This window comes from Rhinolophus ferrumequinum, chromosome 15 (assembly GCF_004115265.2).
Source record: "Rhinolophus ferrumequinum isolate MPI-CBG mRhiFer1 chromosome 15, mRhiFer1_v1.p, whole genome shotgun sequence".
In the NCBI taxonomy this organism is placed as follows: Eukaryota; Metazoa; Chordata; class Mammalia; order Chiroptera; family Rhinolophidae; genus Rhinolophus; species Rhinolophus ferrumequinum.
In genome coordinates, this window is record NC_046298.1 from 9100374 (window position 1) to 9127822 (window position 27449).

The 27449-nt window shown below is 41.7% G+C and overlaps 1 protein-coding gene and 1 pseudogene across 1 annotated transcript in view; one reads left to right on the plus strand and one right to left on the minus strand.

The window, feature by feature from the left end:
* The window catches only part of CES5A (carboxylesterase 5A), a 239727-nt gene that overhangs the window by 125626 nt on the left and 86652 nt on the right, over positions 1 to 27449 (minus strand). The gene's annotated exons all lie outside the window — the stretch shown is intronic.
* The window catches only part of LOC117034703 (tigger transposable element-derived protein 1-like), a 94504-nt pseudogene that overhangs the window by 41002 nt on the left and 26053 nt on the right, over positions 1 to 27449 (plus strand).

The window sequence follows — 27449 nt, forward strand, 5'->3', positions numbered from 1 at the left end:
GATTACCTTTAAAGGAGATAAAAATATTCTAAAACTAGGTTGTGGCAATGATTGCACAACTCTGTAAATACAGTTTTGAAAATGAGTCAAACACTCTAAATGGGTGAATTGTATAGGATATGAACTGTACCTCAATAAAGCTATTTAAAATCAATATATTACTTGAATGCACCTTATAATGCAATATAATAAAGTTTACAGGGTATTTAAGTGGATTAAATTCTTACACAGCCTTGGAGGAAATGGAAGGAGATTTTCTATTACCTCCTTCTTCCTTTTCTCACTGCAGAGATGTTCTCACAAAAGTGGGAAATAGTTGCCTAGCACCTTTCGCCTCAAATTTCAAACAGATCTAAAACAAACCTTTTTATGGTTATAGAAGCCCCCCCAAAAAATGATATTTGTTTATCCAAAAACAAGAATGATGGGAATTGGATATATTGATGGATTTCTTTATTTTTGATGTGATATGATAAAATAGACATTTAAATCAGCTACAGAAGTTTCAACCCAAAGAGCAATAGAAAACAGGAAACAACCTTCTATCCTGTATTGCTAAATATTTGCCTGCCAGGAGGCAAGGTGAGTGTCCTAGAACTTCAGGATTCTTCTATCCACACTTCCCCGAGGCAGGGACAAACTGTTCAGTCTGCCTCTCAGAGCAGAGAGGGACAACACCAGAGACATAGAAGCTTCTCTGGTTCTGTCTTCACTGTGGCTTCCTGATTCCTTGGCAGGTTTGCTTTCAGATTTGCAGTTGCTATCTGGTGTCACTGGTGCTGTAGAACCGTGGCGGCATGACCTTGGGCAGCTTGCTTAACTTTGGTGGAGCACAGCTTCTCAACAGGAAAATATTTCCCACCATGCCACCTTGGAGGCTCATTCTGAGAATCAAGTGAGATCATGGATGGGAAACGCTTTGAAAATTATAAAATACTTTTCACATGAGAATGTCTGTTATAACTAATCTCCATCTTGAAACAATGGTAGCATTGGCTATAGGGCATTAACTTTCAGGCCTGATAATATCTACGGCCTTATGGAGGCCACGCCACCGCAACACACACAGACCCATCACTATTCAGAAAACCACAGCCTTGGAATAAAAGAATCTTGAAATCACGAGGAACTTACAAAGCATCCACTTAGCAGAAGACATCACTGACATTTGAATCTTCTCCCCAACTACTCTGACAAACAATGCAGTTCATTTTGTGTTCTGACCAACTGAAGCACCATTTTTCTACTTAGGAGGCAGATCTACCCATTTGAGAGATGCAACTAAATTTAATCCAACAAATCTTTTGTGCCCACATTTGGGCTAGAAATTGGGGGAAAAGCCCTGTCCTCTTGAAGCTTTCAATATGGCTGGAGAAGTAAAATCTCATTTGAGTCAAAAGACAACTCAAGGCAGTATTTAAACCAAACACCAGAAGGGAGGTAGACTCCTTCCTTACATGTGCTTTCTACGGCTATTGTAACAAATTACCATAAGCATGGTGGCTTAAAACAATACAAATTTATTCTCTTACAGTTTTTGGTGTCATTTACTAGGCTAAAGTCAAGGTGCTGGCAGGACTGGTTTCTTCCGTAGGCTTCAGAAGAGAATCTGTTTCTTGTCTCTTCCAGCTTCTGGTGGCTGCCAGAATTCCTTGTCTTGTAGCCATGTCACTCTAATCTCTACTTCCCTCGTCACATGGCCTTCTCCTCTTCTGTAGTCAAATCTCCCTTTGCCTCCCTCATATAAGGAGTTTTGTGATTACATTTAGGGCCCATCTGAATAAGCCAGAGTAATCTCACCATCTCAAGAACTTTAACTTGATCACATGTGCAAAGTCTCTTTTGCTATATAAGGTTCCCTTCACAGGTTTGGAGGATCAGAACATGGATATTAAACATTATTCAACCTACCCCACTCGCTGGCGTCAGAGATCTGGAGGGGGATAAATCAACTTTGGCCAAGAGAAATGACTTAAGGAGAACAGACTTAGGATAAATTTCAACATGCATAGAATTTGATCAAGAAGAGAGAAAGAAGATCATTAAATTGATTAACAATAGGATGAAAATAATCAAGTAGGCTTGAATTAAGCATCATGTACGACCACGTATTTGTGTGAAGTTCCTCCATCTGTAAGGAGACCAAATTCTCCAATACTTGCTCTCTGTCTCAAGAAGCCGTAAGGGATCGGAAGAAGAAACATATGTCACGGGGCGGTGACGAAACTGCCCTGGGCTTCCCACTGGGAAAGGAGAGTTCAGCAAGAGCTACGGTCTGGGCAGGCTTACTGCGAGAGGTGGGCCTTGACTAGGGCATCACCCACTACTTCTAACAGCCACGTGAGGGGTGGGGGGCCGAGGAAGAAGACCAAGAAAGGACCGGCAAGGTTGGTAAGACGAACTCCCTGGAAACCTTGCCAGGGCAGGTACAGCACAACAATGGGATTGAAGCCAGGTTTCAGCAAGTTGAGAAGAGAATGGATCGGTAAGACCTGGAGATCCAGTAAAGAGAAGGGGAGAAAAATGAAAAGGAATGGCTACCAGGAAGAGTGACAGGTCAGAAAAAGGAAGGGGAAGGGTTTAAGAGAAGAGAAACCTGAACAACATAAAAAAGGAAAAACACCAGAGGCAAGGGCAAAATTGGAAATGGTGGAGAGCACGGTAATGCTTGTGGACTGCAGCTTGTAAAAACGGCTTTGGTTGGAAACACCATCCTCAGCATTAGGAAGGTCTGAGAACACGACTCCAGGATCAGTGCTTCCTGTCCCCATCGGTCACTTGGTGAGGGTGGGGAGGCTGCATCCTGCTCGCTCACTGTGACATTTTCCTAAAGTTGGCAAAGTTTGTTTGCAAATACTTTTCAGCTGGCAATAGGGGTAGGAGAGGTAAGAGTTTCCCTGTAACCATCTCAGCTAGATCCAGTTCTAATGAGGTGTCAAATGGACACTGGTCTCATTAGGGAGACCACCTCAGGGATGATATAGATGCCTGATCACTGCACTGTACACCTGAAGCTGAACAATAATGAATGTCAACTACAATTTTCTATATATATGTATAGTTACAAGAAGTGGAGTACAGCATTAGGAATAGAGACAGTGGAAATGTAACAGCTGTGTGCGATGTCAGAGGGGTAGTGGATGGTGGAAGGGGGGTTATCACTGTGTGTGGGATATAAATGATAAATGTCTAACTATTACATTGTTTTGTGCACCTGAAACTAATAAGAAAAAGTTTTTTAAAAAAACTCATTAGCACATGGAGAAGCCTGTCAGCCTTGGCTTCTGAGTTTTTAGAGGTAGTGAAACTGTTCTTAACAGTCTGGTTCATTTGTGAGCAATGTCCACCCTTTTCGGTTCTCTCTAGGGTACAGCTCTAGTAGGGTCTGGCTGGGAACTAGCACATCATTATTTTCACCCCGTTCTATTGGCTGAAACAAATCACATGGTCCAACCCCAAATCAAGGGGTGGGAAATATTCTTCCCTTTCATGAGAGGAACTGCAAAGTCCAAGGCAAAGAATGTGGGTACAGGGAAGAACGAGAAGTACGTTAATACCATCGTCCACACTAAAGATTAGGTGTCTTAAGAAGATAACTCCGCCAACAATGTAGAGTGGATGAAAGGAAGGGAAAAGCACAGGTAGAGAAACTAGTTTGGATTATGGTTATGATTAACCCAGAAGATGACAAGATCAGGAAGTAAAGCAGTGACAGTTGCAATGGAGGAGAGAACAGACTCAGGATGTCTTAACTGCGTCTCCTCTGGGAGACCTTTGACTCTGAGAAATCACTAGGTGAAAACCCATCAATGGGCATTGTGTGCTGGTATTGATTGAGCCGTGTTGGGCTATCAATTCCTAACATTTCTTCCGCAGGTTATAAGACATGGCTATTTATCTTCTGTCTTTGATCCTAGGCAGGATGATTCTTTGCTAGAAAAGTCTAAGAGATAAATGGGGGCTTGCGGTGGCTGCACGGCAAGAAACATGATAGAGCTACCACTGAGGTCGGAAGCTTTACTAATTCTTTCAGTCCTTCCTTGATAGCTATGGCACACAGCTATCACAGCCCCTGTAGCACTTACGGTCTCGGCCATACTTTACGACACTGATTATATTCTATTGTTCTTTCACTATCCTGTGGGTGAACCTGGTCTCATAAAGTATCTTAGGTTTCTCAGTTACAGAGATTCCAGCTTCTCTGCTGGAATCCAGAGTATAGATACAATGAAGGTGGGTTTTTTTTTTTTGCCTTAATTGTCTTTTGTTCCAGTTACTCTTCCTCTCTCAAGTATTATTTACTAATATCTCCCACCTATGGGACACCTGTTGGGAATTAGATTCAGTAGTCAGACTGCAATGTCTTGGGGAAACAATAGGCTGATGTCATCCTCTCAGGAAAGGCTGCCGTCAGTCAGGCTGCCTTGGTATTTCTGAGCCCTGGTGTTGAATTCATTAATGATTCTTCAGTGTGGTGATGGGGGAGAGACCTGAAATTAGTAGCTCCACTCCCCATAACTTTAGTTACACCTTTTTAAAGGTACTGAGATACATTTGGCACCACAGAAAGAGAAGAAGTTTTGGAGACAGATTCAAATCCTCCCCATGTCACTTAGCAAAGAGATATTCATTTAATGTCATTGAGCCAATTGTCTTGAGTGTGAAATGGGGCTACTGATAACATTTGCGCTACCCAATGACTGTTAGAATCAAATAAGATAAAAAAGATGAATTTTTTTATAATTAGGAACGTTCCACGCACAAGCACATTCTAAGAGGTTCTCAGGAAATCTAGAATCTTTCTCCATATCCCAGTTCCTAGCCCTTTCAATCCCAATCAGAATCATTAGCATCGAAGAGGTCTTCTCAATATGTCTAATCCAACCTAGTTTCACTTCCGTTTGCTTGTCTTTCTTTTTCTTTCTAAAGTACAGAACAAATGATCTCAGCTTATTTTTCTTATAAGAGCGAAACTTCCTGTCATATGTGATATTCCATTCTGAGCATGACATTTCAGAAGGATATTGACAAATTAGAGCCACTTGAGAGAAGAGGGTTCAAAATCACAGATTGACATTCTGAAAGAGGGGAAAGAATACCACTTTGCAGGTAGAGATACTTTGACAGATTCTTAAAGGACTCCTGTGAGTTTGGAGGATTAGAGTTTTTTCTGTAGGCCCTGTCTTAGCTCAAGTTTCCTAGACAGACAGAGAACCTGAGGCAAGGATTAAGTGCTGAGACTATGTGAGAGGTGCAATCCCGAGGCATTGAGAGTGAAGGAAAGGGAAGCGAGGCAGGGAAAGAACGCCATGTGATGGGTTTATATACCGAATGATGCTTTATCATGAACCATAAAGAGGCACAGCTGGCCAATTGTTAGGTAAAATTGCTCAATCACAGGTTGTCCCCAGAGCTGAAGGCAAAACTGTGTTTTGGAGGAATCTGTGAGGATATTTACCCTCCTATAATCTGTTTCTCATTGGTCACATTTGACCCCAGGGAGTTAACTTCCTTGCTTTTCCAGGTTGCATCATCTGGCCCCTCAGCAGCTAGATGTGTTTGGAAAGTCACATCCCACACGCCATGCTGTGGCATTTCATCTAAGTCTGGAAGCGGCAGAAGGAACAAAAACTTGAGATGCGTAATCAGTTGGCCACGTTGCACAGGACTTTACTGTGGCAGAAACTAGCGGACCTCAGGAAAGAAGCCCTCATGGACCCAAGCTGAGCCAGTGGCTGTAGTGGAATAACTGTGAATGGCTGCACAGAGAAGGACAGACAGACACAGTGGTGGCGGACGTGGATACGCAGCGGAGGGTCCAGGAAAGCACGGCACCAAGAGAATCAGAAGAGGTACATAGAGGTGTTCTACATAGCCTCCTGTATTCGGCATCTTTTGATCCTACTAGGTACCGGACACGTGCTAAAACCTGAGAATACAAAAAACGAAACAAAACAAAAAACACTAAGTTAGGGCCTCTTCCCCAGAGGCACACACAGCCCTGTATACGCCACCGAGCCATGGGCATATTACTGGAGTATAAAATACATAAGCACTAGGCAGATGTACATACAGGCTACACTGGAGGCATAAGTGGAGGTGACAGAGAGAACACTGTTGCTCAAATAGAAGGAAAAGGTATAAAGATCACTGATAGATGTAGACTGGGCTGTTTCACAAAGTAGCAAATTTCCTGTTCCTAAGGCCTTCAAGCACCAGCTGGTCAGCCACTGAGCTAATGCGCCACAGAGAGGACAAAAGCATCCAACACATGAACTAGGTGACTCCTATGGCCATTTCAGCTCAGGAGTTCTATATTCCTATGATGGATTTAGACTTGACATTCACAGACAGATAATTCAGGTGGTTAGAAACTTTCATTAAATGTCCACATTTGAAGGTCCCAGGTAAGCTTCCAGTTTTGTTTCAATTTTGTTGAGATCACACCCGGGAACCTGTCTCCTTATGTTGTAAACATATGCCCTTGGTCACCACTAGGGAAGGATGAGAGAATGTGACAGACTGTCTTATTGCTCCTACTATGGGAAAAATAACTCTTACCAGCAACAGCCAACTGGCAATCTAACAGAAAATAAAAGATCAGCCAAAATAGCAACACAAGTATAAATATCTCTAAATTAACCTTACAACGGATGGATATAATTTTTATACATATATTTAAAAAACCAAAACAGTTAAAAGGGTATCAAAGAAGATATGAAAAAGTGAAGAGATATGTTATGTTATTAGAGGAGACAACTTAGTGTAAAAATGTCAATTCTCACTAAATTAATCTATACATTCAATGCAATTCCAATAAAACATTCCAGCACAAAATTTTGAGGGATTTGACAACTTGACTGTCAAATTTATATGGAAGAATAATAGTGCATGAATAGCAAAATCAACTTTGAGAGCAAAGAGGGGGTAACTTTTCTGTCAGTATTAAAATATACGACAAGTCAAATATATTTTTTTTTATAAAGGATGCTAGTAGTAACACAGAAACAGAGAAAGATCAAAAATAGAGAACTCTGGAAAAAACAGTGAAATAGAGGAGCATGAAAAACCAGTGAGAAAAGCATAGGCTATTCAGTAAATATTGTGGAGAAAAATGACTGAATATATAAAGAAATATAAAGTTGGATCCCTGCCTCATACCATACATAAAGGTAAGTCCCCAAAATGTTAAGGACCTAAATGTGAAGGAAGAGTAGGGGACACCTTTGTGACAATGGGGTGGAAAAGGACTTCTTGAATTAGATGCCCAAAATCATAACACATGCAAATATTGATAAAGCTACTACATCAGTGCATTTATGTTTGAGCAACAACTCCACAAAGTTAACAAATAGGTGGCAAGTTGAAAGATTCTTTTCATCATCTAAACAAAATGATTGATATCTACACTATAATATGAAGTCCTACAAGTAAAAGGACAGGAAATCCAATAGCAGAAAGGACAAAGGATGTGAACAGACAAATCTCAGAAGCAGAAGTGGCCATATCATTTGTCAAACAAACCAGGACACTTTAAGAGTGAAAATGGGCACTGTGAACAACTGTGCCAGTACAACAAGCAAAATCCTTGGATGTCCTAGACAAACCAAGATGTACAGTCAAACCCTAATAGTTGATAAGTATACGAAAAGATGCTTAACCTTACCAGTAATAATACAATTACATAAATTCAAATTAAAGTAACAATGAAATACCACTTTGCACCTGTCAAGTCTATAAAAATTAGAAAGCCATATAATACCAAGTATTAGCTAAGATGAGTACTGTTGGTGAGTGTAAAACCATGTAGTCTTTCTAGTGAATAATCTGACAGTACTGAATGGGATTAAGCAGACGTATAACCTAGGACCCAGAACTCCAACTCTTGCATATATACCCCAGGGAACCTGTACAAAAGACCACACATGGAGATATACAAGGATGTCCATTTGCAGCACCATGATAATAGACAGTTAGAGGCAATATAGGTGTCCATCACAAGGGGAGTGGATAACAACAAAGTGATAGATGCATATGATGGAGTCTGATACTTCAGAATGAAGCAACGACCTGGATGAATATACAACAACACAGATTTCAAAATCATAACATCAAGACTTATGGTATTCCAGTATCTGCTTGGAAGTCACCAATCCATCCTAATGGCAAGTATAAAGCCAAACAGATTGAAAAATTAACAACTCTTCTTTGATCCATAAAAGAAGTGAGGACAAAGGGCAAACTGCTGTCCCCAAAACTGGAGAGACTGACAGGTGAATACAGGGAGTCACAGCTTACCGGAGCAGAGATTCATGAACAGAAACCACAATGGGAAACAGTGCCTGAAACCGGTTCCTGTCATGGTTGAAAAAACCTGAACCATAATTGGTGAATTGCTAGAGGATCAGTGAGGACAAGTTTGAGAATTAAAAACTCCTGGAGGACCCAGTCAAAGGAGACTCCCACACTTCCATGAGTTTTACCTCCAGGAGCGTGACCAGATTGTCACAGTGAATAGTGGAGGAAAATCCCCTTTTGCTTCCAGCAAGAGTTGGGGGAAAAGACTCGTTTTAAAATATGCCGGAGCTCTCTGTCCTAATAAGGCCTGCCCTCAGGAGAAACTAGTTAACCAGAGCCTAATCTCCTGGGGTATTATCAGAGCCTGATAACCTAGAGGAGAAGAAATATCAGTCAGCTCTAGCCTTCCATGTGGGAGAAAGGAAATACCCAGCTCCAGCCCACAATAACTATCCTGTGCCACCTAAGGGCAGAAAAAACTGAAAAACACATGAAGTTCACAGTCCAGAGGCATAGTCTCAGTAAAAGACAGACCTAATCACAGGAGCTATAGAATGCTTCCCCTCCCACTACACCTCATCACCACAGTCCTAAAGGCCTGTTTACAACAGTTCCTTTTACCTGGTACATCATGTCCGGTTATCAAGGAAAAGTTACAAGGCATACTAAAAGGCAGAAACAAAACACAAAAAAACAAAAAATCCTCAATTTGAGACAGAGCAAGCTTCAGAACCAGACATGGCAGAGATGTTGGAATTGTCAGAATGAGAATTTAAAAGAACTGCGATTAATATACTAAGGGTTCTAATGAATAAAGTAGATAGCATCAAGAACAGAGAGGCAAGGTAAGCAGAGCGATGGAAATTCTAAGAGAGGTACAAAAAGAAATGCCAGAGATCAAAAACACTGTAACAGAAATGAAAAAATGCATTTGATGGGCTTGATGGCTGACTGAACACAGCTGAGGAAAGAATCTCTGAGCTTAAGGCTATCTCAACAGAAACCTTTAAAACTGAAAAGCAAAGAGAAAAAAGACTGAAAAGAGCAGAACAGATTATCCAAGAACTGTGGGACAACTACAAAAGGTTTGATGTATATGTAATGGGAATATCAGAATTAATGTCAGACATGAAACCACAGATACAGGAAGCTCAGAGAATAACCAAACTGATGAATGAAAATAAGTTTTAAAAACCACCTTACACCTAGCATATCATTTTCAAACTTTTTTTTAAATTTTTTTCCTTATAAATTGTATTGGGGAATATTGTGTTTCTCCAGCGCCCATCAGCTCCAAGTTGTTGTCCTTCAATCTAGTTGTGGAGGGCGCAGCTCAGCTCCAAGTCCAGCTGCCGTTTTCAATCTTTAGTTGCAGGGGGCGCAGCCCACCATCCCATGTGGGACTTGAACCGGCAACCTTGTTGTTGAGAGCTTGAGTTCCAACCAGCTGAGCCATCCGGCTGCCCCTCCGGAAGCTCAGTGGCAGCTCGTTGTCTTCGATCTAGTTGTGGAGGGCACAGCTCACTGGCCCAAGTGGGAATCAAACCGGCAACCCTGTTGTTCAGAGCTTGCATTCTAACCAACTGAGCCATCCGGTCACCCCCCATTTTCAAACTATAGAAAATAAAAGATTAAAAAAAAAATCCTAAAAGAAAGCCAGAGGGAAATAATATCTTTCCTATAGAGGAACAAACATAAGAATTATATCCAACTTCTCAGAAACCATGCAAGCAAGAGAGTGATGTGAAATATTTAAAATGTTGAGAGAACAAAACCACCAACCTAGAATTCTGTACCCTGTGAAATTATCCTTCAAAAGTGAAGGAAAAATATAGACTTTCAGACAAACAAAAATTGAGGGAATTTGTTGCTAGTAGCCCCACCTTGCAAGAAATATTAAAAGTTCTTTAGAGAGAAGGAAAATAATACAGGTCAGTTCAGAACTACTTAAAGAAAGGAAGAATATCAAAGGAATAAGTGAAGGTAAAATGAAAAAGTTTATCTTTCTTATTCTTTATTGATTTAACAGATAATAGTTTCCTCAAAACAGTAATAGCAACAATATTTGATTATGTATGCTTATGTATTATACATATCTTATGTATATATATGTATACATTAGATGAATGGATACATATATACATATACTTATGTACGTTTATACTCGTATATAGGTAAAATAAATGACAGCAATGATACAAAGGACAGGAGGAAGGAATTAGGATTCTTTTGTTATTATAAGATTCTCACACATTTTGTGAAATGGCATAATGTTATTTGAAAGGGGACTTGGATTAGTTGTAAATGTATGTTGCAAACTTAAGGGCAACCACTAAAACAGTTTGAAAGAGCAGCATAATTGATATGGTAAGAAAGGAGATAAAATGGAATCATAAAAAATGCTCAATTAAAATCATTAAATGAGCCCATTTGTGTGTACTTTGGGGTCCAAATATTTATCACAAACAAAGCTGGCTGATATCATTGCTTTGATACATACGACCATCATCACCTCTTGTATTTCTCTACTACGTATCCTTCCAAAGTATATTCACAGCTATGGTCTCATTTTATCCTAACAACTCTGTGAAAGAGGAAAGGGAAGTCAAGAATAGATGGGAATTATTCTGATCCCCATTCTAGAGATGCACAAACAGAGTCCCAGAAAGAAGCGACTTTCCCAGTGATGTCATCAGTGAGTGAGCAGGTGGTCCTGGCCTCTGGGTTGCTGCCCAGCACTCTGAGGACTACTCAGAGTCCTCACATTTGAGTAACTCTGAATGCTGATAAGAACGCAGCTCCACATGCCTCTTATACAAACTACCTCAGCTCCACCCTCTCTTGGGAAACTAGAGCCAGCCTTTCACAGGTGACATAGACTCACAATCACACAATGGGTATTGCTTCAAAAGGACACCGATGAGACTTTAAAGATGAAGTAATCGGGCTGATAAAATATTGAGCCCCACAGTGGATAATAATATTGAGCTCTAAAAGGAATACTAGTATTGATCTGCCTCATCAGGTCCGTTGGGAGGATTAGCTCACTGGCAATTGTGAAGGACTTTGCAATGAAGGAACATACATGATAGCACATTTGGGAGTCCCTGTGTCTTCTTCGGGCTGACTCTGCCTGGAGTGATTTCAGTGGTCATCTGGATGCCATGGCAACCAAGACCTGCCTGATGGAAACCTTCATCCCTATATTCCCTGTGCAATTCTGTATTCCTTACCTCAACCATAAGGTGAAGACTTGCCCTTCTTTGCAAAACAAAGCACAGCAAGAAAGCTTTTGCCTTTGAGGCTCCTGGTGGAAAGCAGAGGCATGTGGGAAATTCCAGATGCTTTTAAGAACTCTGCCGAGATGCAATACTCTTGTCTGTGGCCACAGAAGCTATGGGTGGAAGAGTGACCCTTAGAAGAACTATCAGAAATGGCCGGGAGAAGCTCTGCCAAGTGGAGGCTTGACAGAGGCTACGAAGGAGGCACCGAGTTTGTGGCTCTGATCTGGAGTGCCTGTTTACTGCCTCAGGAAAATGTTACTCTCTCTCTCCCCCACTTCAACAGCCAGCCTATGTGGGAAAGCTGCTCTGGGTTGTTTTCGCAATGTCATTTTTATAGTAATACTGGTTTCAGAGTAGGTGTTCAATAAACACTAATTGATGGATGTTCTGGTGTTTGCATGTGCATCGTGTGCTTACTCATAAGCAAGCTTTTCCAATTTTGGCGATGCTTTCTAATGGGTCATGCACTCTCTGTCCCAAGCCCCTTGTGAAAAATACATAAGTGAATGGGCCACATAGCTCAAAAGTAGCAGAACCAAGATGGCCCCAGAGAGGCCAGCAGCGAGCTAGAGCTCCTGCCGGCCAGTGCTCCGTGGCCATGCAGCCAGCCAATCACATGCCTTCGAGGGGGCTGTAATGGAAAAACTACACTCCTGTGCTGCTCCTTCATTCTCCCACTAGTACCTCACTCGCAACACTTCTGACACCAGCAATTGGTTGGTTCCCCACACCCATTCTCTGTGATGCCAGCTGGGTGCCCTGTATAATTCAATTCAATTCTAACACAGGAGTTAGTGCAGACCCCATGGGTTAAGGACTCAGTCCCACAAGACTGCCCCCTATTTCAGGCACCAATGTCAAGTACTAGGTCCCAAGTTACCCACAGATCCTGTCCAACTTGGCTACCAATCAGAGATTCCTATGGCTCCCCTCCTTAGATGACACCATTTGCTAGAACAGCTCACACAACTCAGGGAAACACTTAGTTATGTTTACCCATTTATTATTTAATAAGGGATATGATAAAGGATATGGATAAATAAACAGTGAAGAGATGCATAGGGTGAGGTCTGGAAGGGTCCCAAGTGCAGGAGCTTCCGTGCCCATGCAGTTAGGGTGTGCCACCTTCCTCATATGTGGATGTGTTTACCAACCCAGAAGCTCTCCGAACCCCATACTATGGGGATTTTTATGTAGGCTTCATCACATACTCATGATCAATTATTAACTCCATTTCCAGCCCCTCTCCCTTCTCCCATCTATGGAAAATGGGGGGAGAAAGCTGGAAGTTCCAAGCTTCTAATCAGAGCTTGGTCTTTCTGGGGACCACCTTCCATCCTAAAGCTATCCAGGAGCCCACCAAGAGTCACCTCATTAGAATAAAAGATATTCTTATCACCCAGATAATTCCAAGGCATTTAGGAGCTCAGTGTCAGATGCTCCTATCACTCTGAAAATTACAAAGGTCTTAGGAGCTCTGTGTCGGGAACCAGGATCAAATACTAAATGTTAGAACAAAAGATTCCCCTAGCACTCCTATTTAGATGGGTTTCAGGCGCTCTGTGTCAGGAGCCGGTGGGGGTGCAGGTGGGGGATACACATGTATATATCTTACTATTGTGCAGGACATGTCCCCCGCGCGAAGCACTTACCATTAGGAGCAGCCATAACAGAGCCCAGCCTTCCTGGCACCCCAAGGAGTCCCCTCATGGACACCTGCAAGCCTCCTTTTGCACAAAACATTCCCCTGCCATCCCCTCAATTTCTCCCTTCTCAAAGGCATTTTAAAGAAACGATTTAAAATTGCTTGGAAATTGAAGCAAGATTGTATGGTTATCGATTCAAATTCCAGCATGTTTGACTCAGAGCTGTCTCCCTCATTCCTGCCACCAGTTCGGATGGCTAAAGAGGAACTCCAAGGAGTTGGGCTGCAATCAAATTGCCCAACCCAAGAATCCCCACCCTCTCCCCATGCAGGGGAATTTAATGTTTCCATTCTAGATGAGGCCTCATTGCCAAAATGTTAACTGGGATTTCAGTTTGCCCCTCTCCCTTCGAAGATTTTGCTTAAACTAGTATTTTTGGTTCTGTGCTCCTGTCTCTTGACAGCAGACAATAAACAACCCTGAAAATTCACAGAATGGCAAGAGCTGAGTTTAGCCAGCAACTTGGCAGATAAACACAGTAACAGTGGCTTCGGAAGCACTGCTCTCGGGGATGTGATAGAGAATGTGCTGTGGCAAAGAAATCCTATACTTTGTGTCATCCTCTGCATAGAAAGAGTCTGGGACTATTGTATCTTATAAGAAAACAAGATATTAAACAGACAAGATAATAGTAATAAGAGTCTGTTTGTGTGTTAAAGCGTTTGAGACATAATCATACAGACCTGGATCTACTTATTTTCTAGGCTTCCTTTAGCAAATTTTCTTTGCTTGGTTTCTATGGAAACTGGAAACTGCACACGAGCCAGAGACACTCAATAGTCTCTAGCAGGCGTGTCCATTTTAGGTTTCTCTGCTTTAAGTGATATTATGTTGCAATCACTAAGATTAAAAAAAAATGCTAATCCATATACTGGACTCTCAGATTCAGTGCTGAGAAAGAAGGTCAACGTTCACAGCTACCATTTGCTGAGCACTTGCTATGTTCCAGGACATGTACTAAACAATTAGAGACCTTAATTCAATCCTCCCAATAGCTCTGTGGGTTTGGTTGGTGTCTGTTTCTGTCAGAGTCCATCTAGGAAAATGGAAACCACTCTAGGTCTTTCAGATGGAAGGAACTGAATACAGGGAATTAGTTAGACATGTGACAGAATCAACTGTATAAGGGGGTCGGGGGCTGTGAGGCACCTTATAGACTAGCAATCATAGGAAGCTGCTAGAAAGCGTGGGGCTAGAAAGACAACAGGACAAGGCAGTGTTTCCAGTGCCCATACATTGGTAAGAACTAGAACCACCATGAGGACAGCATGTAGGACCCGAGACCATGGAGAGAGAGACTCTCTGGTGGGCAATGGAGCCATGGAGGGAACACAACTATGACCAGCACTCCCCAGGAAGCACAGAGAGAGCAACAGGGAGGGAGGAATACCCTGAATCTCTGTCAAGACCTATTGAAAAACAACTTGCACAGAAGCCAGAGGGCAAAGGATCCTGGGAAACAAGTTCCCCTGTGATACAGAGGAGAGCACAGGAAGTACAGGGATGGAGCTGCAAACAAACTAGCAGTTGACTAGCAGAGTGTTACTATTCCAGTTTCATGCCTGAGAAAACTGAGTCAGGGAAAGAGTTTTAAGACAAACACTAGCAAGTTAAACAACTGATTATTTGGTCAAGAGTCCGTGTTCTTAACCACCGTATGACACCTCTGTAGAGAGAAAAAGGGCTTCTTCATACTCATGGCATTTCTATATTACAGGCCCAGTTGATTACGAAAACCTTTAGTTGTCAGGGTATGTCCACCTGAAATTTGCTTATTTGCGGGGTTCTGGATATTTACTTGATGTGTGCTTATTCCAGAAGATTCAACCTAACCACATATAGACATCTATACCTTAAGTTATAGAATTACGCAAAGGCCACTTACTCACTGATGACACGGACCTGGGAGTTAGGGGAAAACAGGATGGATGACAAAGCTCGCCTTTCTCATATTTGCTAGAGAACTGGACTGTGATTTCAACTGGTTAGAGCGTTGCAATAAGGTAATGGGGGAAAACAGGCAAAAATTCCCAGTTCTTATCTTCTCACTTAACGTCTAACCATTTGCCACTGCTAAACTTGTAAGAGAAATTTATCAGGGATAAGCTAAGATTTCTAACTATCAACTTCATCTTTTGTCTGAATTGGGGCATAAAGACCGTTAGTTGAGAGACACCTTGGAGCATCTTGGAGAAAACTGTTTCCTCTAATAGCCAGAGTAAAGGCATTCACGTTTTAACAGAGTTTACTTAAAAACCAAGACACTTTCTAGTGTAAGGATCTTCAGTGACTGGTAGTGGAGGGGCACATTTCGGGATAAATCTTTGTACAGTTTTCCTTTATATTTATGTTCTGTATTTGTAACACCAGCTTGTAACAGTGGTCAACTATGCGAGTCAACTATGCGAGTGGCCTACTGTGTGGAAGCTCTGTCTTCCTTCTCCAAGGTTCAGAGTGCTTCCCTCGTTAATGACCGATGAAGCGGGATGTTTCTCTCCCATTGATACCCTGAGGCCTTCTAGGGAAAATGGTGAATTCTGCTCCTTGCAGGCCTGGGACAGCATCCAATCTTGATCCCAGAAAAGAAGCAACTTATGGACAATGGAAGCAGGCAGAGTATATGCCTCCTAGCCCTCTCCACCCCCAAGATTTTTCCAGAACCACTAAAATTTCAAATAGCTTTGCTCTTAACGGCAATGGGTACTTAATGACCAGAAAGTCTTAATACCCACTTTCTCACCACTGACATAATATAGAACACTTTTGAGGAACAAGGGTACCTGTTGATTTTGTCAGATGCTTGCCTAAGATAAAAGGGAGAAATCCCTCATCTATGACTTCCTTGGTTTTCCTCCACGGCTGGGTCCAGGCTTTGTGGGGCCCGATACTTACCCAATTCTAGGGTCTCTCTTTGAGAAAAAGAATGCAGAACAATGAATGCAAATTTAGGTGTGGAGATGGATCTTTAGAATGAGAAAAGAGTTCACAAGAAATTATAAAATTATAAAAAGCTGACAAATCAAAAATCTAGAATATAACACCTTTGTTAGTTAACTGCCTGACACTCCTCTATAATACTTCTTCCTAAATTTTTCACTTTTCAGTCATCCCCTCATATAACAATAATTTTGTGACATTTTCTATCAAGAGGTTAGAAAACTAAAATTCAGCCTTTTCTCTGGCATAGTTGAAGACATTTTCTATTTTCCTTTTGGTAGTTCACAAAAGTTTCTTTCAGCTTTACTTGTTATTTGCAGTGCTGAGTCAATTTTTAAGATTGTGGTCAAATATAGAAAAACTTCAAGTAAGTCTCTTCTACATCTGAGCTAAGATTTCAGGTTTTCCTGTGAAGTGACTAATCTTAAATACCTTTTGAAAAGTCAGCATTTATAATTCCTTGTCCTTGGTACCTCGTTTCTTTACCTGGGTGACTTGACCAGAGGACAGAGGGAGTATTCCTGGATGCCACAACTTAACTAGATTATGAATTAATAGAACACCTCCTCAGTACCCCCGCTAAATCCAAGCTAGTGCATCCCCAGCTCGGCTTCCCCTGGTGCATCCTAAAGTTGCCCAGAGCCACTGCAAAGCCACTTAATACAAGGGGATGGTGACAGGGGGGATCTTGACATGAAAAGAGACAACAGTCTTAACTGGTTGCAGGTAAGAGATTTTACCTTTGCAAAATTTACAAAATATGTAACCAAGTAAACGTTGGTAGGGCCTCTTGCAGGTCCTTGAATGGGGGCCATGCAAGTGAGGACCTGTGAAATTTAAAATTTAAGCTTTCTTAGCTGCATGTTCAATCTGCCTCTAGTTTCATCATCGTCATCCTCATCCTCATCGTCACTCCTGCATCCTGGGGCGTTTGTGGGGATTACAACAAGATAATGCAGACAGAGCTCCTGGACAATAACGGGCTGTTAATCTATTGTATTTATCTTCATCATCATCATCATTATTGTACTTGGTTCTCAAAAAGAGGTGAAGGAAGCCGGGCATGATCAGAAAGCTTTCTGGAGGACGTGGGCCTTCTGCTGGGTCAATGGCACTCCTTTTACTTTTAATACCTGCAAGTGTCTGTCGTCTTTTCAGTCAAGGACAGGCGATAACCAATTTCCAGGATTTGGAAATCCAGATGGGGGCAGAAGATATTTTTGACAGGTACATATTTGCTACAGTTTCAGTCTGGACTGAAGAAAGAGCATTTGATTATTAAAGTTATTTTAAAACTGCTTTGCTTATCTTGTTGAAACTCTAACAGTAACAGAAGTTTAAAAAAAGAATATTATATTAATCTTTTCAAAGAACCAGCTCTTTGTTACATTAATTTTTCTATTATCTTTTTGTTCTCTGTTTCATTTTAATTCTGCTCTAATTTTTATTATTTTCTTCCTTCTGCTGACTTTGGGTTTCATTTGTTCTTCTTTTTCTAGTTCTTCAAGATTTGAAGTTAGGTTGTTTACTTGGGATTTTTCTTGTTTCTTGAGATAGGCCTGTAATGATATAAATTTCCCTCTTAATATTGCAAACTCCTGGCTTGACTCACTAAGGAAAAAAGAAAAGACACAAATAAACAAAATCAGAAATGCAAGTGGAGTAGTTATGATGGATACCACAGAGCTACAGAGGATCATACAAGAATGCTATGAAGGACTATATGCCACTAAATTCAATAACCGAGAAGAAATGGACAAGTTCTTAGAAATATATAACCTTCCTAGACTGAATCATAAAGAACTGGAAAATCTAAACAGACCGATCAACAGTAAGGAAAATGAAACAATCATCCAAAACCTCCCCAAAAGCAAAAGTCCAGGACCAGATGGTTTCACTTAGTGAATTCTACCAAACACACAAAGATGATTTAATACCTCTCCTCCTCAAACTCTTCCAAAAATTGAAGAAGAGGCAATACTTCCTAATTCATTTTATGAGACCAACATTACCCTGATACCAAAACCTGGTAAGGATAACACAAAAAAAGAAAACTAAAGACAAATATCTCTGATGAATACAGACACAAATACCCTAAAAAATACTAACCAATTGAATACAACAATGCATTAAAAAGATTACACATCATGATCAAGTGGGGTGCATTCTAGGGGCACAAGAATGGTTCAACATATGCAAATCAATCAATGTGATACGCCACATAAACAAAATAAAGGATAAAAATCAGATGATCATATCAATAGATGCAGAAAAATCATTTGACAAGATACAATATCCATTTATGATTAAAACACTTAATAAAAATGGGACAGAAGGAAAGTACCTCAACATAATAAAGGTCATATATGACAAACCCTCAGCTAATATGGTATATTAAGTATATTAATATTAATTAATATGGTATATTAATGGTATATTAAGCTTTTCCTCTACGAGCAGGAAAAGGACAGGGATGCCCCCAACACAGTGTTGGAAGGCCTAGCCAGAGCAATCAGGCAAGAGAAAGAAATAAAAGGCACCCAAATTGGGAATGAAGAAGTTAAATTGTCACTTTTTGCAAATGATATGATTTTTAATATAGAAAACCCTAAAGACTCCACCAAAAAAAAAACCTATTAGAAATAATAAACAAATACAGTAAATTTGCAGGGAACAAAATCAATATACAGAAATCCATTGTGTTCCTATCTATTAACAAGGAAATTTCAGAAAAAGAAATGAAAAAAAAACAATTCCTTTTGCAATTGCAACAAAAAAGTATAAAATACCTAGGAATAAACTTAACACAGAATGAGAAGGACCTATTCTCATTGTAGGAGGATTAGTATAGTTATGAATAGTTTTTTTTGATTTAGTGGCTCGTTGGATAGGTGATGTTGGCTGGCGATTAGTATGAGTGGTAGGAGTCAGGTGGTTAGTATGAGCAGGGGTGTTGAGAGGGAGTCAGAAAGGAATACTAAAAAGGAGTTTAGACTATTGTCGGTGAACTGGTTTAGCATGGGTAGACTTAATAGGCTGATTATTAGGCTATATATTGTGGGGTTGATTCAGATTATGGTGTGTTTTGACAGCCACACGAGGGGAATTAGCATAGTTGTGGGGATAATGATTTTTAGCATTGTAGTAGGTTGAGGTTTTGTACATCGTCAACACCATAGGTGTTAGACACTATAACAAGCAGAGATAGGCCTAGGGCTGCTTCGCAAGCTGCGAATACTAATAGTACGATTGGTATTATGCTTGATGTTGTTAGATGTGTGTTTAGGATTATTACTGCTACTATGACGAATATCGATAGTATTATGCCCTCTAAGCATAGGAGCGAAGATATTATTAAAAGAAATTGGAGAAAACACAAAGAAATGGAAAGATATTCCATGTTCATGGATTGAAAGAATCAACATGGTTAAAATGGCCATATTACTCAAACTAATATGCAGATTTAATGCAATCCCCATTAAAATCTCAGTGGAATTTTTTTTAAAGGAATAGAACCAAAAAAATCATCAGATTTGTATGGAATCACAAAAGACCCCAAATAGCCAAAGCAATCCTAAGAAAAAAGAACAAGGCTGTAGCTATCACACTCCCTGACTTCAATTTATAATACAAAGTGACAATAATCAAAACAGCATGGTATTGGCAGAAAAACAAATACATAGACCAATCAAACAGAATTGAGAACCCAGAAATACACCCACATACGTATGAGCAGACAATTTTCGACAAAGGAGCCAAAAATATACAATGGAGAAAAGAAAGCCTCTTCAATAAATGGTGCTGGAAAAACTGGAAAGCTATGTGCAAAAGAATGAAAGTAGATTGCTATCTGTCACCACACACCAAAATTAATTCAAACTGGATCAAAGACCTAAACATAAGACCTGAAACAATAAATTGCATAGAAGAAAGCATAGGTACTAAACTTATGGACCTTGGGTTCAGAGAGGATTTTATGGATTTGACCTCAAAGGTAAGGGAAGTAAAAGCAAAAATAAATGAATGGGACTATATGAAACTGAAAAGCTTCTGCACAGCAAAAGAAACCATCAACAAAACAAAGAGGCAACCAACCAAATGGGAGAAGATATTTACAAACAACACCTCTGATAAGGGACTAATCTCCAAAATATATACAGAACTCATACAACTCAACAACAACAAGAACAAACAATCCAATTTAAAAAATGGGCAGAGGACCTGAATAGACAGTTCTCCCAAGAAAACAAACAAATGGCCAACAGATATATGAAAAAATGGTCAACTTTGCTAGCTATTAGGGAAATGCAAATCAAAACCACAATGAGATACCACCTCACACCTGTTAGAATGGCTATTAACAACAAGACAAGTAATAACAAGTGTTGGGGAAGTTGTGGAGAAAAAGAAGCCCTCATACACTGCTGGCGGGAATGTAAATTGGTATAGCCACTATGGAAAATAGTATGGAGATACCTCAAAAAATTAAGAATAGAATTACCGTACAACTCGGCAATCTCTTTTCTGGGTATCTATCCAGCAAGTCTGAAAACATTTATCTGTAAAGATATATGTACCCCTATGTTCATTGCAGCATAGGGGTGGTCAAGACATAAAAACAACTGAAGTGTCGTTCGATAGATGACTGGATAAAGAAGATGTGGTACATTATACAATGGAACATTACTCAGCCATAAGGAAAGATAAAATACTGCCATTTGCAACAACATGGATGGGTCTTGAAATTATCAGTCTAAGTGAAATAAGTCGAACAAAAAAAGTCGAGAACCATATGACTTCACTCATACGTGGAATATAAAACTGAAGTAACAAATGAACAAGACAAACAAACAAAAAAATCATAGACACAGACAACAGTTCAATGGTTACCAGAGGGTAAGGGAGGGCGTGGTAGATGAGGGCAAAGCGGGTCAAATATGTGGTGATGGAAGGAGAACTGACTCTGGGTGGTGAACACACAATGCAATATATAGATGATGTATTATAGAACTGTACATCTGAGATCTATATAATTTTACTAACCAACGTCACCAAAAAAAATTTAATAAAAAAATTTTAAAATAACAAAGACCTTCAATATTCTGTTTGTTCAGTTGGTTTCGTTTCAAGAAATGCTGTTGATAAAGCGATCCGATCTACTTGCATCAAACTATCCTACAGAGAAAAGCTTTCTGGGGAGACACACACACAGAGAAAATAGGTTGAATCTTTCCTTCTCAGAACCAGCTGAAAATACAGTTTACTTTTTTATCTTATGGGAAGTTGCCCCATCTCAGCCCTTTAAGTTGTTCCAAGAAGTAGTACCAATGGAGAAAAGCCATGTGTCCATCTTCCCGTGGAAAATTCCAGTTGGAGAAAGGGGAGGGGCAGAGGGAAGTTTCCTACCCAGGAAGGCAACCACGCTGCCAACCAGCTCCTTCAGCAGCAAGGGCCTGTCTACCTTCACTCACACCAGGCCAAGCACAGCCACAGACGCAGCACCAGCCTTAGTGTGGCAAACAGCACGGTGCATGGTGGTGACAAAGCTCCCGGGTTCCCAAGGCAACAAGCTCATCCATCTCCCCAGGCCTGAAACTACTCAACTCTTCATACCATTAAAATACCGACGTGGAGAGGCCTCCTCTGGTCATTAACACTCCAACTGAAAGTGGACTATCTGACGGCCTAACTGGACAGCAGGGCTGTGAAAGGACGGGCTGTTCCGGCACCTTGTATGAGCGTCTCCACAACGCTTTGCAGGTCTGGTCTCTGCTGTGATTGGTTAGGCCTCTTCCTCCTGGCACTTCCATACCCTCCATCGAGCTCCCAAATTTTCTGTGAATTCCATTGTCCCAGTCCCTCCTCTCGGCCCATTTATGACACCTATGGAGCCTTTCCAGTCCCACAATGGTCATTCCTACCTCTGACCTCTCATGGCTTTTAGCTTATTTTAAGAAATAAATTACTTGTTACATTGGTTCTTAGAAATGTCTTTATTTTCCCTTTGCTGATTGCTGTGTTTCCACCATATTTATGCTCAATAAACACTTGCTGAATAAATGAACAAATGACAGTTTGGAATCAGAGGAGGTGTTCCAGCCATAGCTCTATGGCAAGTGCCTGAGGAAGGCCCCAGGAAGGCTGCTGGGAAGCTCGGAGGGGGCCTGCGGGTGCCCTAGGGCAGCAGGGGTTATCAAGCAGGGCGTCCCTAGGAGACAAAAGCTCAGGGAAGTGTCAGAGGACTTTGGTTTTGCTGCCTGGAAATATAACCCTAGTCTTGATGTCGCACTTGTCTGAAGTTATTGCCATGTCCTCTCCTTCAGCCCTTCCAAGGCTCTTTCCCAGGGTTCTTGTTTTTGGCAGCAAAGTGAACTGCTGGTGTTCTTTCTCCATGTGGCCCTAGCGCAGCTGTCAATCATGGTGACCAGCCCCCTTCATCACACTGTTGGACCCAGAAGGTGTCACATCCTTGGACACAGTAACTTGTCCAAGGGGTGGACACAAGAATCCAGGCTGATTTGGGGCCTCCAATGGAATCTTTGGATTGGAGGTAGAAAGCTAGTTTTTCTTAATTTTAAATCAGTAAGTGTTCATGGCTACAGTGACTAGGAGCTATTTTTTCTGACATGCGGAAAGAAATTCTCTGATGTAAAAAAGAATGGGATTAAGTAGAGATACTGTGAAACTGAAATGAAGGAAGATAGGAAAGAGAGAAGAGGGAGATGTGTGATGTGAGCTGAACATATCTGGGATTCAAATATAGGGAGGAGGGGAAAGGAAGAAGAGAGGAGAGGGAGAAGAGGGAAAAGAGAGACATTTTCCAGGTCTTTGGTGGGTTTGCACTTTCTGTCCTCGGGTTTTGATTTCTGGAACTCTGCTTCCCATTTTATGAGACACTCCAGTATCCTTCCCACCCATGAAAGCCAGTAATTCCCTTCTTGCGTAAGCCAATTTGAGTTGACTTTCTGTGATTTGTAAACTGAAGGAGACGGCAGGCATTGTTGGGTGTGAGGATTTGCTTAGGGAATCCCTCTTTCTTCCTGGCCAGTCCTCTACTGCCAGCCAGTGACTGGAATGTCAGCTTCCACGCCCAACAACGATTAACCTGCAACGACAGGAACTGAACTCCGAGATGGTAAACAAAAGAGAAAAACCCAATATCCAAAATCGCAATCTTTCAATGGACTTGGAAACACCTGCCTCTTCCAGGCAGACTGCCTGGGCTGAGGGAATAGTTATAATCCCCCTCTCCACCCCAACGCCATACATACCAGACATTCCATCTATATCCTGCTCGTGAGTGCTACCAAAAGGTATTGCCCTGTACTTCAATATGACAGAAACGCCTTTTCTTTGCTTTGCTTATTGATTCCATGGTTGCTATTCTGATGATAACGTATCTTCTTGGGGCAGTTTCTGTGTGTTCTGAATGGCTAAACACTTGTGGCACCAGGTCTAATATAAAAAGTGGGGAGAAATGGATTTTTGATGAGATCAAATTAAGTTGAGAAGGACAGAAAAGAAACCTGACAGACTTCCTTGTTGAAAACCAGAATGCAAGCATTTGAAATAATGTGAGTCTTCTTGAATCTTGTATGTGTTTCCTAAAAGTGAGAGGAAAGACTTGTATTTCTATAGCACTTTTCTTCAGAGGGCATCCCAGGTTTTTTTGGGTTTTGTTTTTTTAATTGGAGGAAAGAAAGCAAAGGCACCTCACCTCATAGGAATATTCCGGTGCCTGTGTGGCAAGCCCATGCAGCTGAGCTGTTATTTAAAGACATGAAAACACAGATCCCTGGGTAGAGTGGAGCTGAGTTCAAAAGCTGGGCTAGGACGGACCAAGGATTGCTTTCAAAGCCCCATGGCCCCACCACGAAGGGCTGAGCTGCTGGGAATCACGGTCTCCACAGGTGCTGCCACAGTTCTCCTCCCATCCACCAGACGCTGGGGTTTAAGAGATGAAAGATGGACCAAGCAAAACAAGGCCAGAGAGACTGAGCCAAGACATGGTTCCCATTATGACTGAAGAAAACAAGTATATCAAATTTGCCAGAGCTCTAATTGGATGGGTTTTATAACAGGCAGCATAGCAAAGGGGGCTATCTTTTGAGAGCTGATGAAAAATCAGAGGTGGGTTTTTTGGTTCAATGACATTTTTATAAATAATAGCTTAAGGTCAAAAAACCACAATGTCCTGGCCACAGTTTCCTCCTCTGCTGATGAAAAGCCCAGTGCTAGTCAAATCTCCTCTGAGCTGCAGGCCTACTGCACAGCTGGAAAAAAATTAGGCTCTGCCATGGAGAAAGGCCACAATGAATTACTTGAACACGAGCTGCCACATCAGGGCCACCCTGAGACTGCAGAGACCCAAACGGAGAGAATCCCAGAACCCCACCAACCCATGGAAGGGTCAGTGAGCACTGTGGACAGAGCTGTGGACAAAGGTAGAAATTTCCACAGGGATAAAAATATCTTACTGGAGATATCAATTATAGGCTAGATGATTATAAAGTTCCCTCACCCCCCAAAAATTCACTCTAACCACAACCACACACATAGTTGGTTACCACCCATTCACTGATGTGAAAATAAGACACACCTGGTTGTTTTTGGTAAATTTCACACTCTTTCTGAAGAGAGAGAGAAAATGATTGGTAAAATTATGGGTGTTTCCTTTTTCTATATTTAGGTTTAATTTATTAAACTTCCTCCCAAAATGTAGGAAGACTCTCCTATAGGACCAGGGCCACCATGTAAGGATGTGCAGGTTGTGCACTGAACAACTCCAGGGTATCCTCACATCGTGGGCAGTGGCCATAAATGACACATCCCATTTCCAGGTGCTATGGTCACAAAACTCCTCATAAAATGTCTACAATGAACAAGCAGTACCAATTGATATCACCACTAACTATAGAGTCTGGGGTTCCCTTCTCTGGGTTTCCAAATAACTATCGAGACCAGGGTCTATTGCCAGAAACAGAGACCTGGGTGCTGTGGATACTGTAGGGTTGTCTCCTGGCAGGTCTGTTTCCCTGAGTCTCCACTGCTTCCTGAGTCTGCAGCTTCCCCCAGCCTCTCTGGGGACAGCCTGGCCAGAATCCGGATGCTTCTTTCCTGATCTGGTTAGGAAATGTCCCATCCCCACCCCCACACCCATGGAGGGTACGGCAGTGCTCTGGCTTCTCGGCGCTGGCTACCTCCCTGGTACCACTTCTGCAAGTGTGCAGCCAACCACACCTGGGCTCTGAGGGCCATGGAAGAAGAGCCTGGAGTCTCCTGAGGGCTCTGCTCTACCCATCCGCGGAGGTCAGCCCCCACTTCCGGATCCATAAATTAAATACACAGTCTAACCTTGTCCCACCTGGTATTCATCTCAAGCTGTCAGCAAAGCCATCGGAAATCTGTCCTCAGAGAATTACACCCCATTCTCCATACAAGAACAGACCACTCACGCTGCTTCTAAACCTCTCCCTTGGGCATTGAGGGGCGTCATGGACACTGGGCACTCACAAACCCAGCACACTGCACGCGGATGTGATATGATGACCAGAAAAATACATGTTTACATTGGCAATGCAACACAGCAGCTGCTTATCCAAGCCTTAAAGACACCAGACATATGAGTTTTGGGTATTCTAATAAAAATCTTTCCGATTCCAACTTTGATTCTTCTTGGTTATAATCACACTCTAGTAATGCCACCTGTGGGATTCTATTTTCTTTCCCTCATCTTTATTTTTGTGAAGATAAAAGCAGTTGGAAATGACTAGTTGAAATTACCTCCATTTAGATCACTCTGTTGGAAGTTGAAATCTCTTTGTTTTTCTTCTTGATTTCTTTGTATATAAACACAGTGCTACATAGAGTTGTCTTTCATGATCAAAGATAATGGTGATGCTTCCCCAAAGACAAATGAGAATGCAAATCGTCATCATCATCACCATCCATCGTCTATCGATGGTCATAGTGATTCTTTGCATCATTCTGACCTGTGCTATCCAGGGTCTGATAGCCTCTGTCAGGTAGCTAAGCATCCTTAAAGCAACTCACTTCTTTAAGCACTTGCGATGTGCCAAGCACTGTTCTGTTTCCGTGCATTATCTCATTTAATCCTCCTGAAATCCTAAAATGGTAGGTATTCTCAATACCCCCATTTTACAGACAAAGAAACTGTAGCACAAGAGGTTGTGTCATTCGCCCCAGATCACGTGGCTGGTAAGGATTCAGACCTAAGCATTCGAGCTCCAGTGCACACAGGCTGGGCTCTGACACTGTGACACCATGAGGCTGTATGAAGAGCCATCCCTCAGCTAAGCTGGAGGCAAAGCGAGGCACAACTCTTCACCGTGTATCCACAGATTCCTCTTTAGAGATGTAGGGTCCCCAAGATAAAGCGAGTCCTGAACCTCCCTGCCTCCAGCATCCCCCTGCACCCCATGGTGGCACCCTGCTGCTAGTCATATGCACTCGCACAAAATGCCCCTCTGGCCTGCCCAGGTTCTCTCCGCATGTGCGATGCCCCCCTCACTCCCACCTATTCATCTTTGAAGCTTGGTCCAAACACCACGTTCCCAGGCAGCCTCGAGAGTTCTGACAATCCACTACCTCCTTCCCTCCCCACCCCACAATCCTCACACTCTCAACCGGGCCACATGTCCCATGCTAACTGCCCTTTCCAAAGTTAACATTTCCAAATGGCAAGATAAGTTCAGAGTCATTTAAAGGGAAAATAGGCGTACTTGAGACATACCATGAAAATGTTGGCCTTTTGAAAAAAACAACAACAACAACAACAACTCATCCTTACCCTCCCTACAGAAACAGTGAGCTCAGGTGGCCTCTTGTGTATTGTTTTTCCCAGGGAAGCCAATTTCCGTTCAGTTCCCACTGTTTCATAACACGAGAGCTCAATTTACAGACTTCCAAACAGAGGGATGGGTGCTCAGTTCTGTTTTATTCTTCCCTCAAGAAAAAGCCTCTATCTCAGTTGCAGGCTTAAACAGACTTAACAGCCATAAGCCCCATAAGCTCTGGCATGCCATAAATAGTCCTTTTCATCCAAAACTGCAAATCACAATTCTCCCATAAAAACCAGAGCTACTCGGAGAGCTGCCCACGGCACTGAGCGTGGAGCTTTGCATTTTAGTGGCATTTAATAAAGATTTGTTGACGGATCGATTTATCTGGGTCTCCCATATCAGGTGTAGCCTGAGTTTCTTAC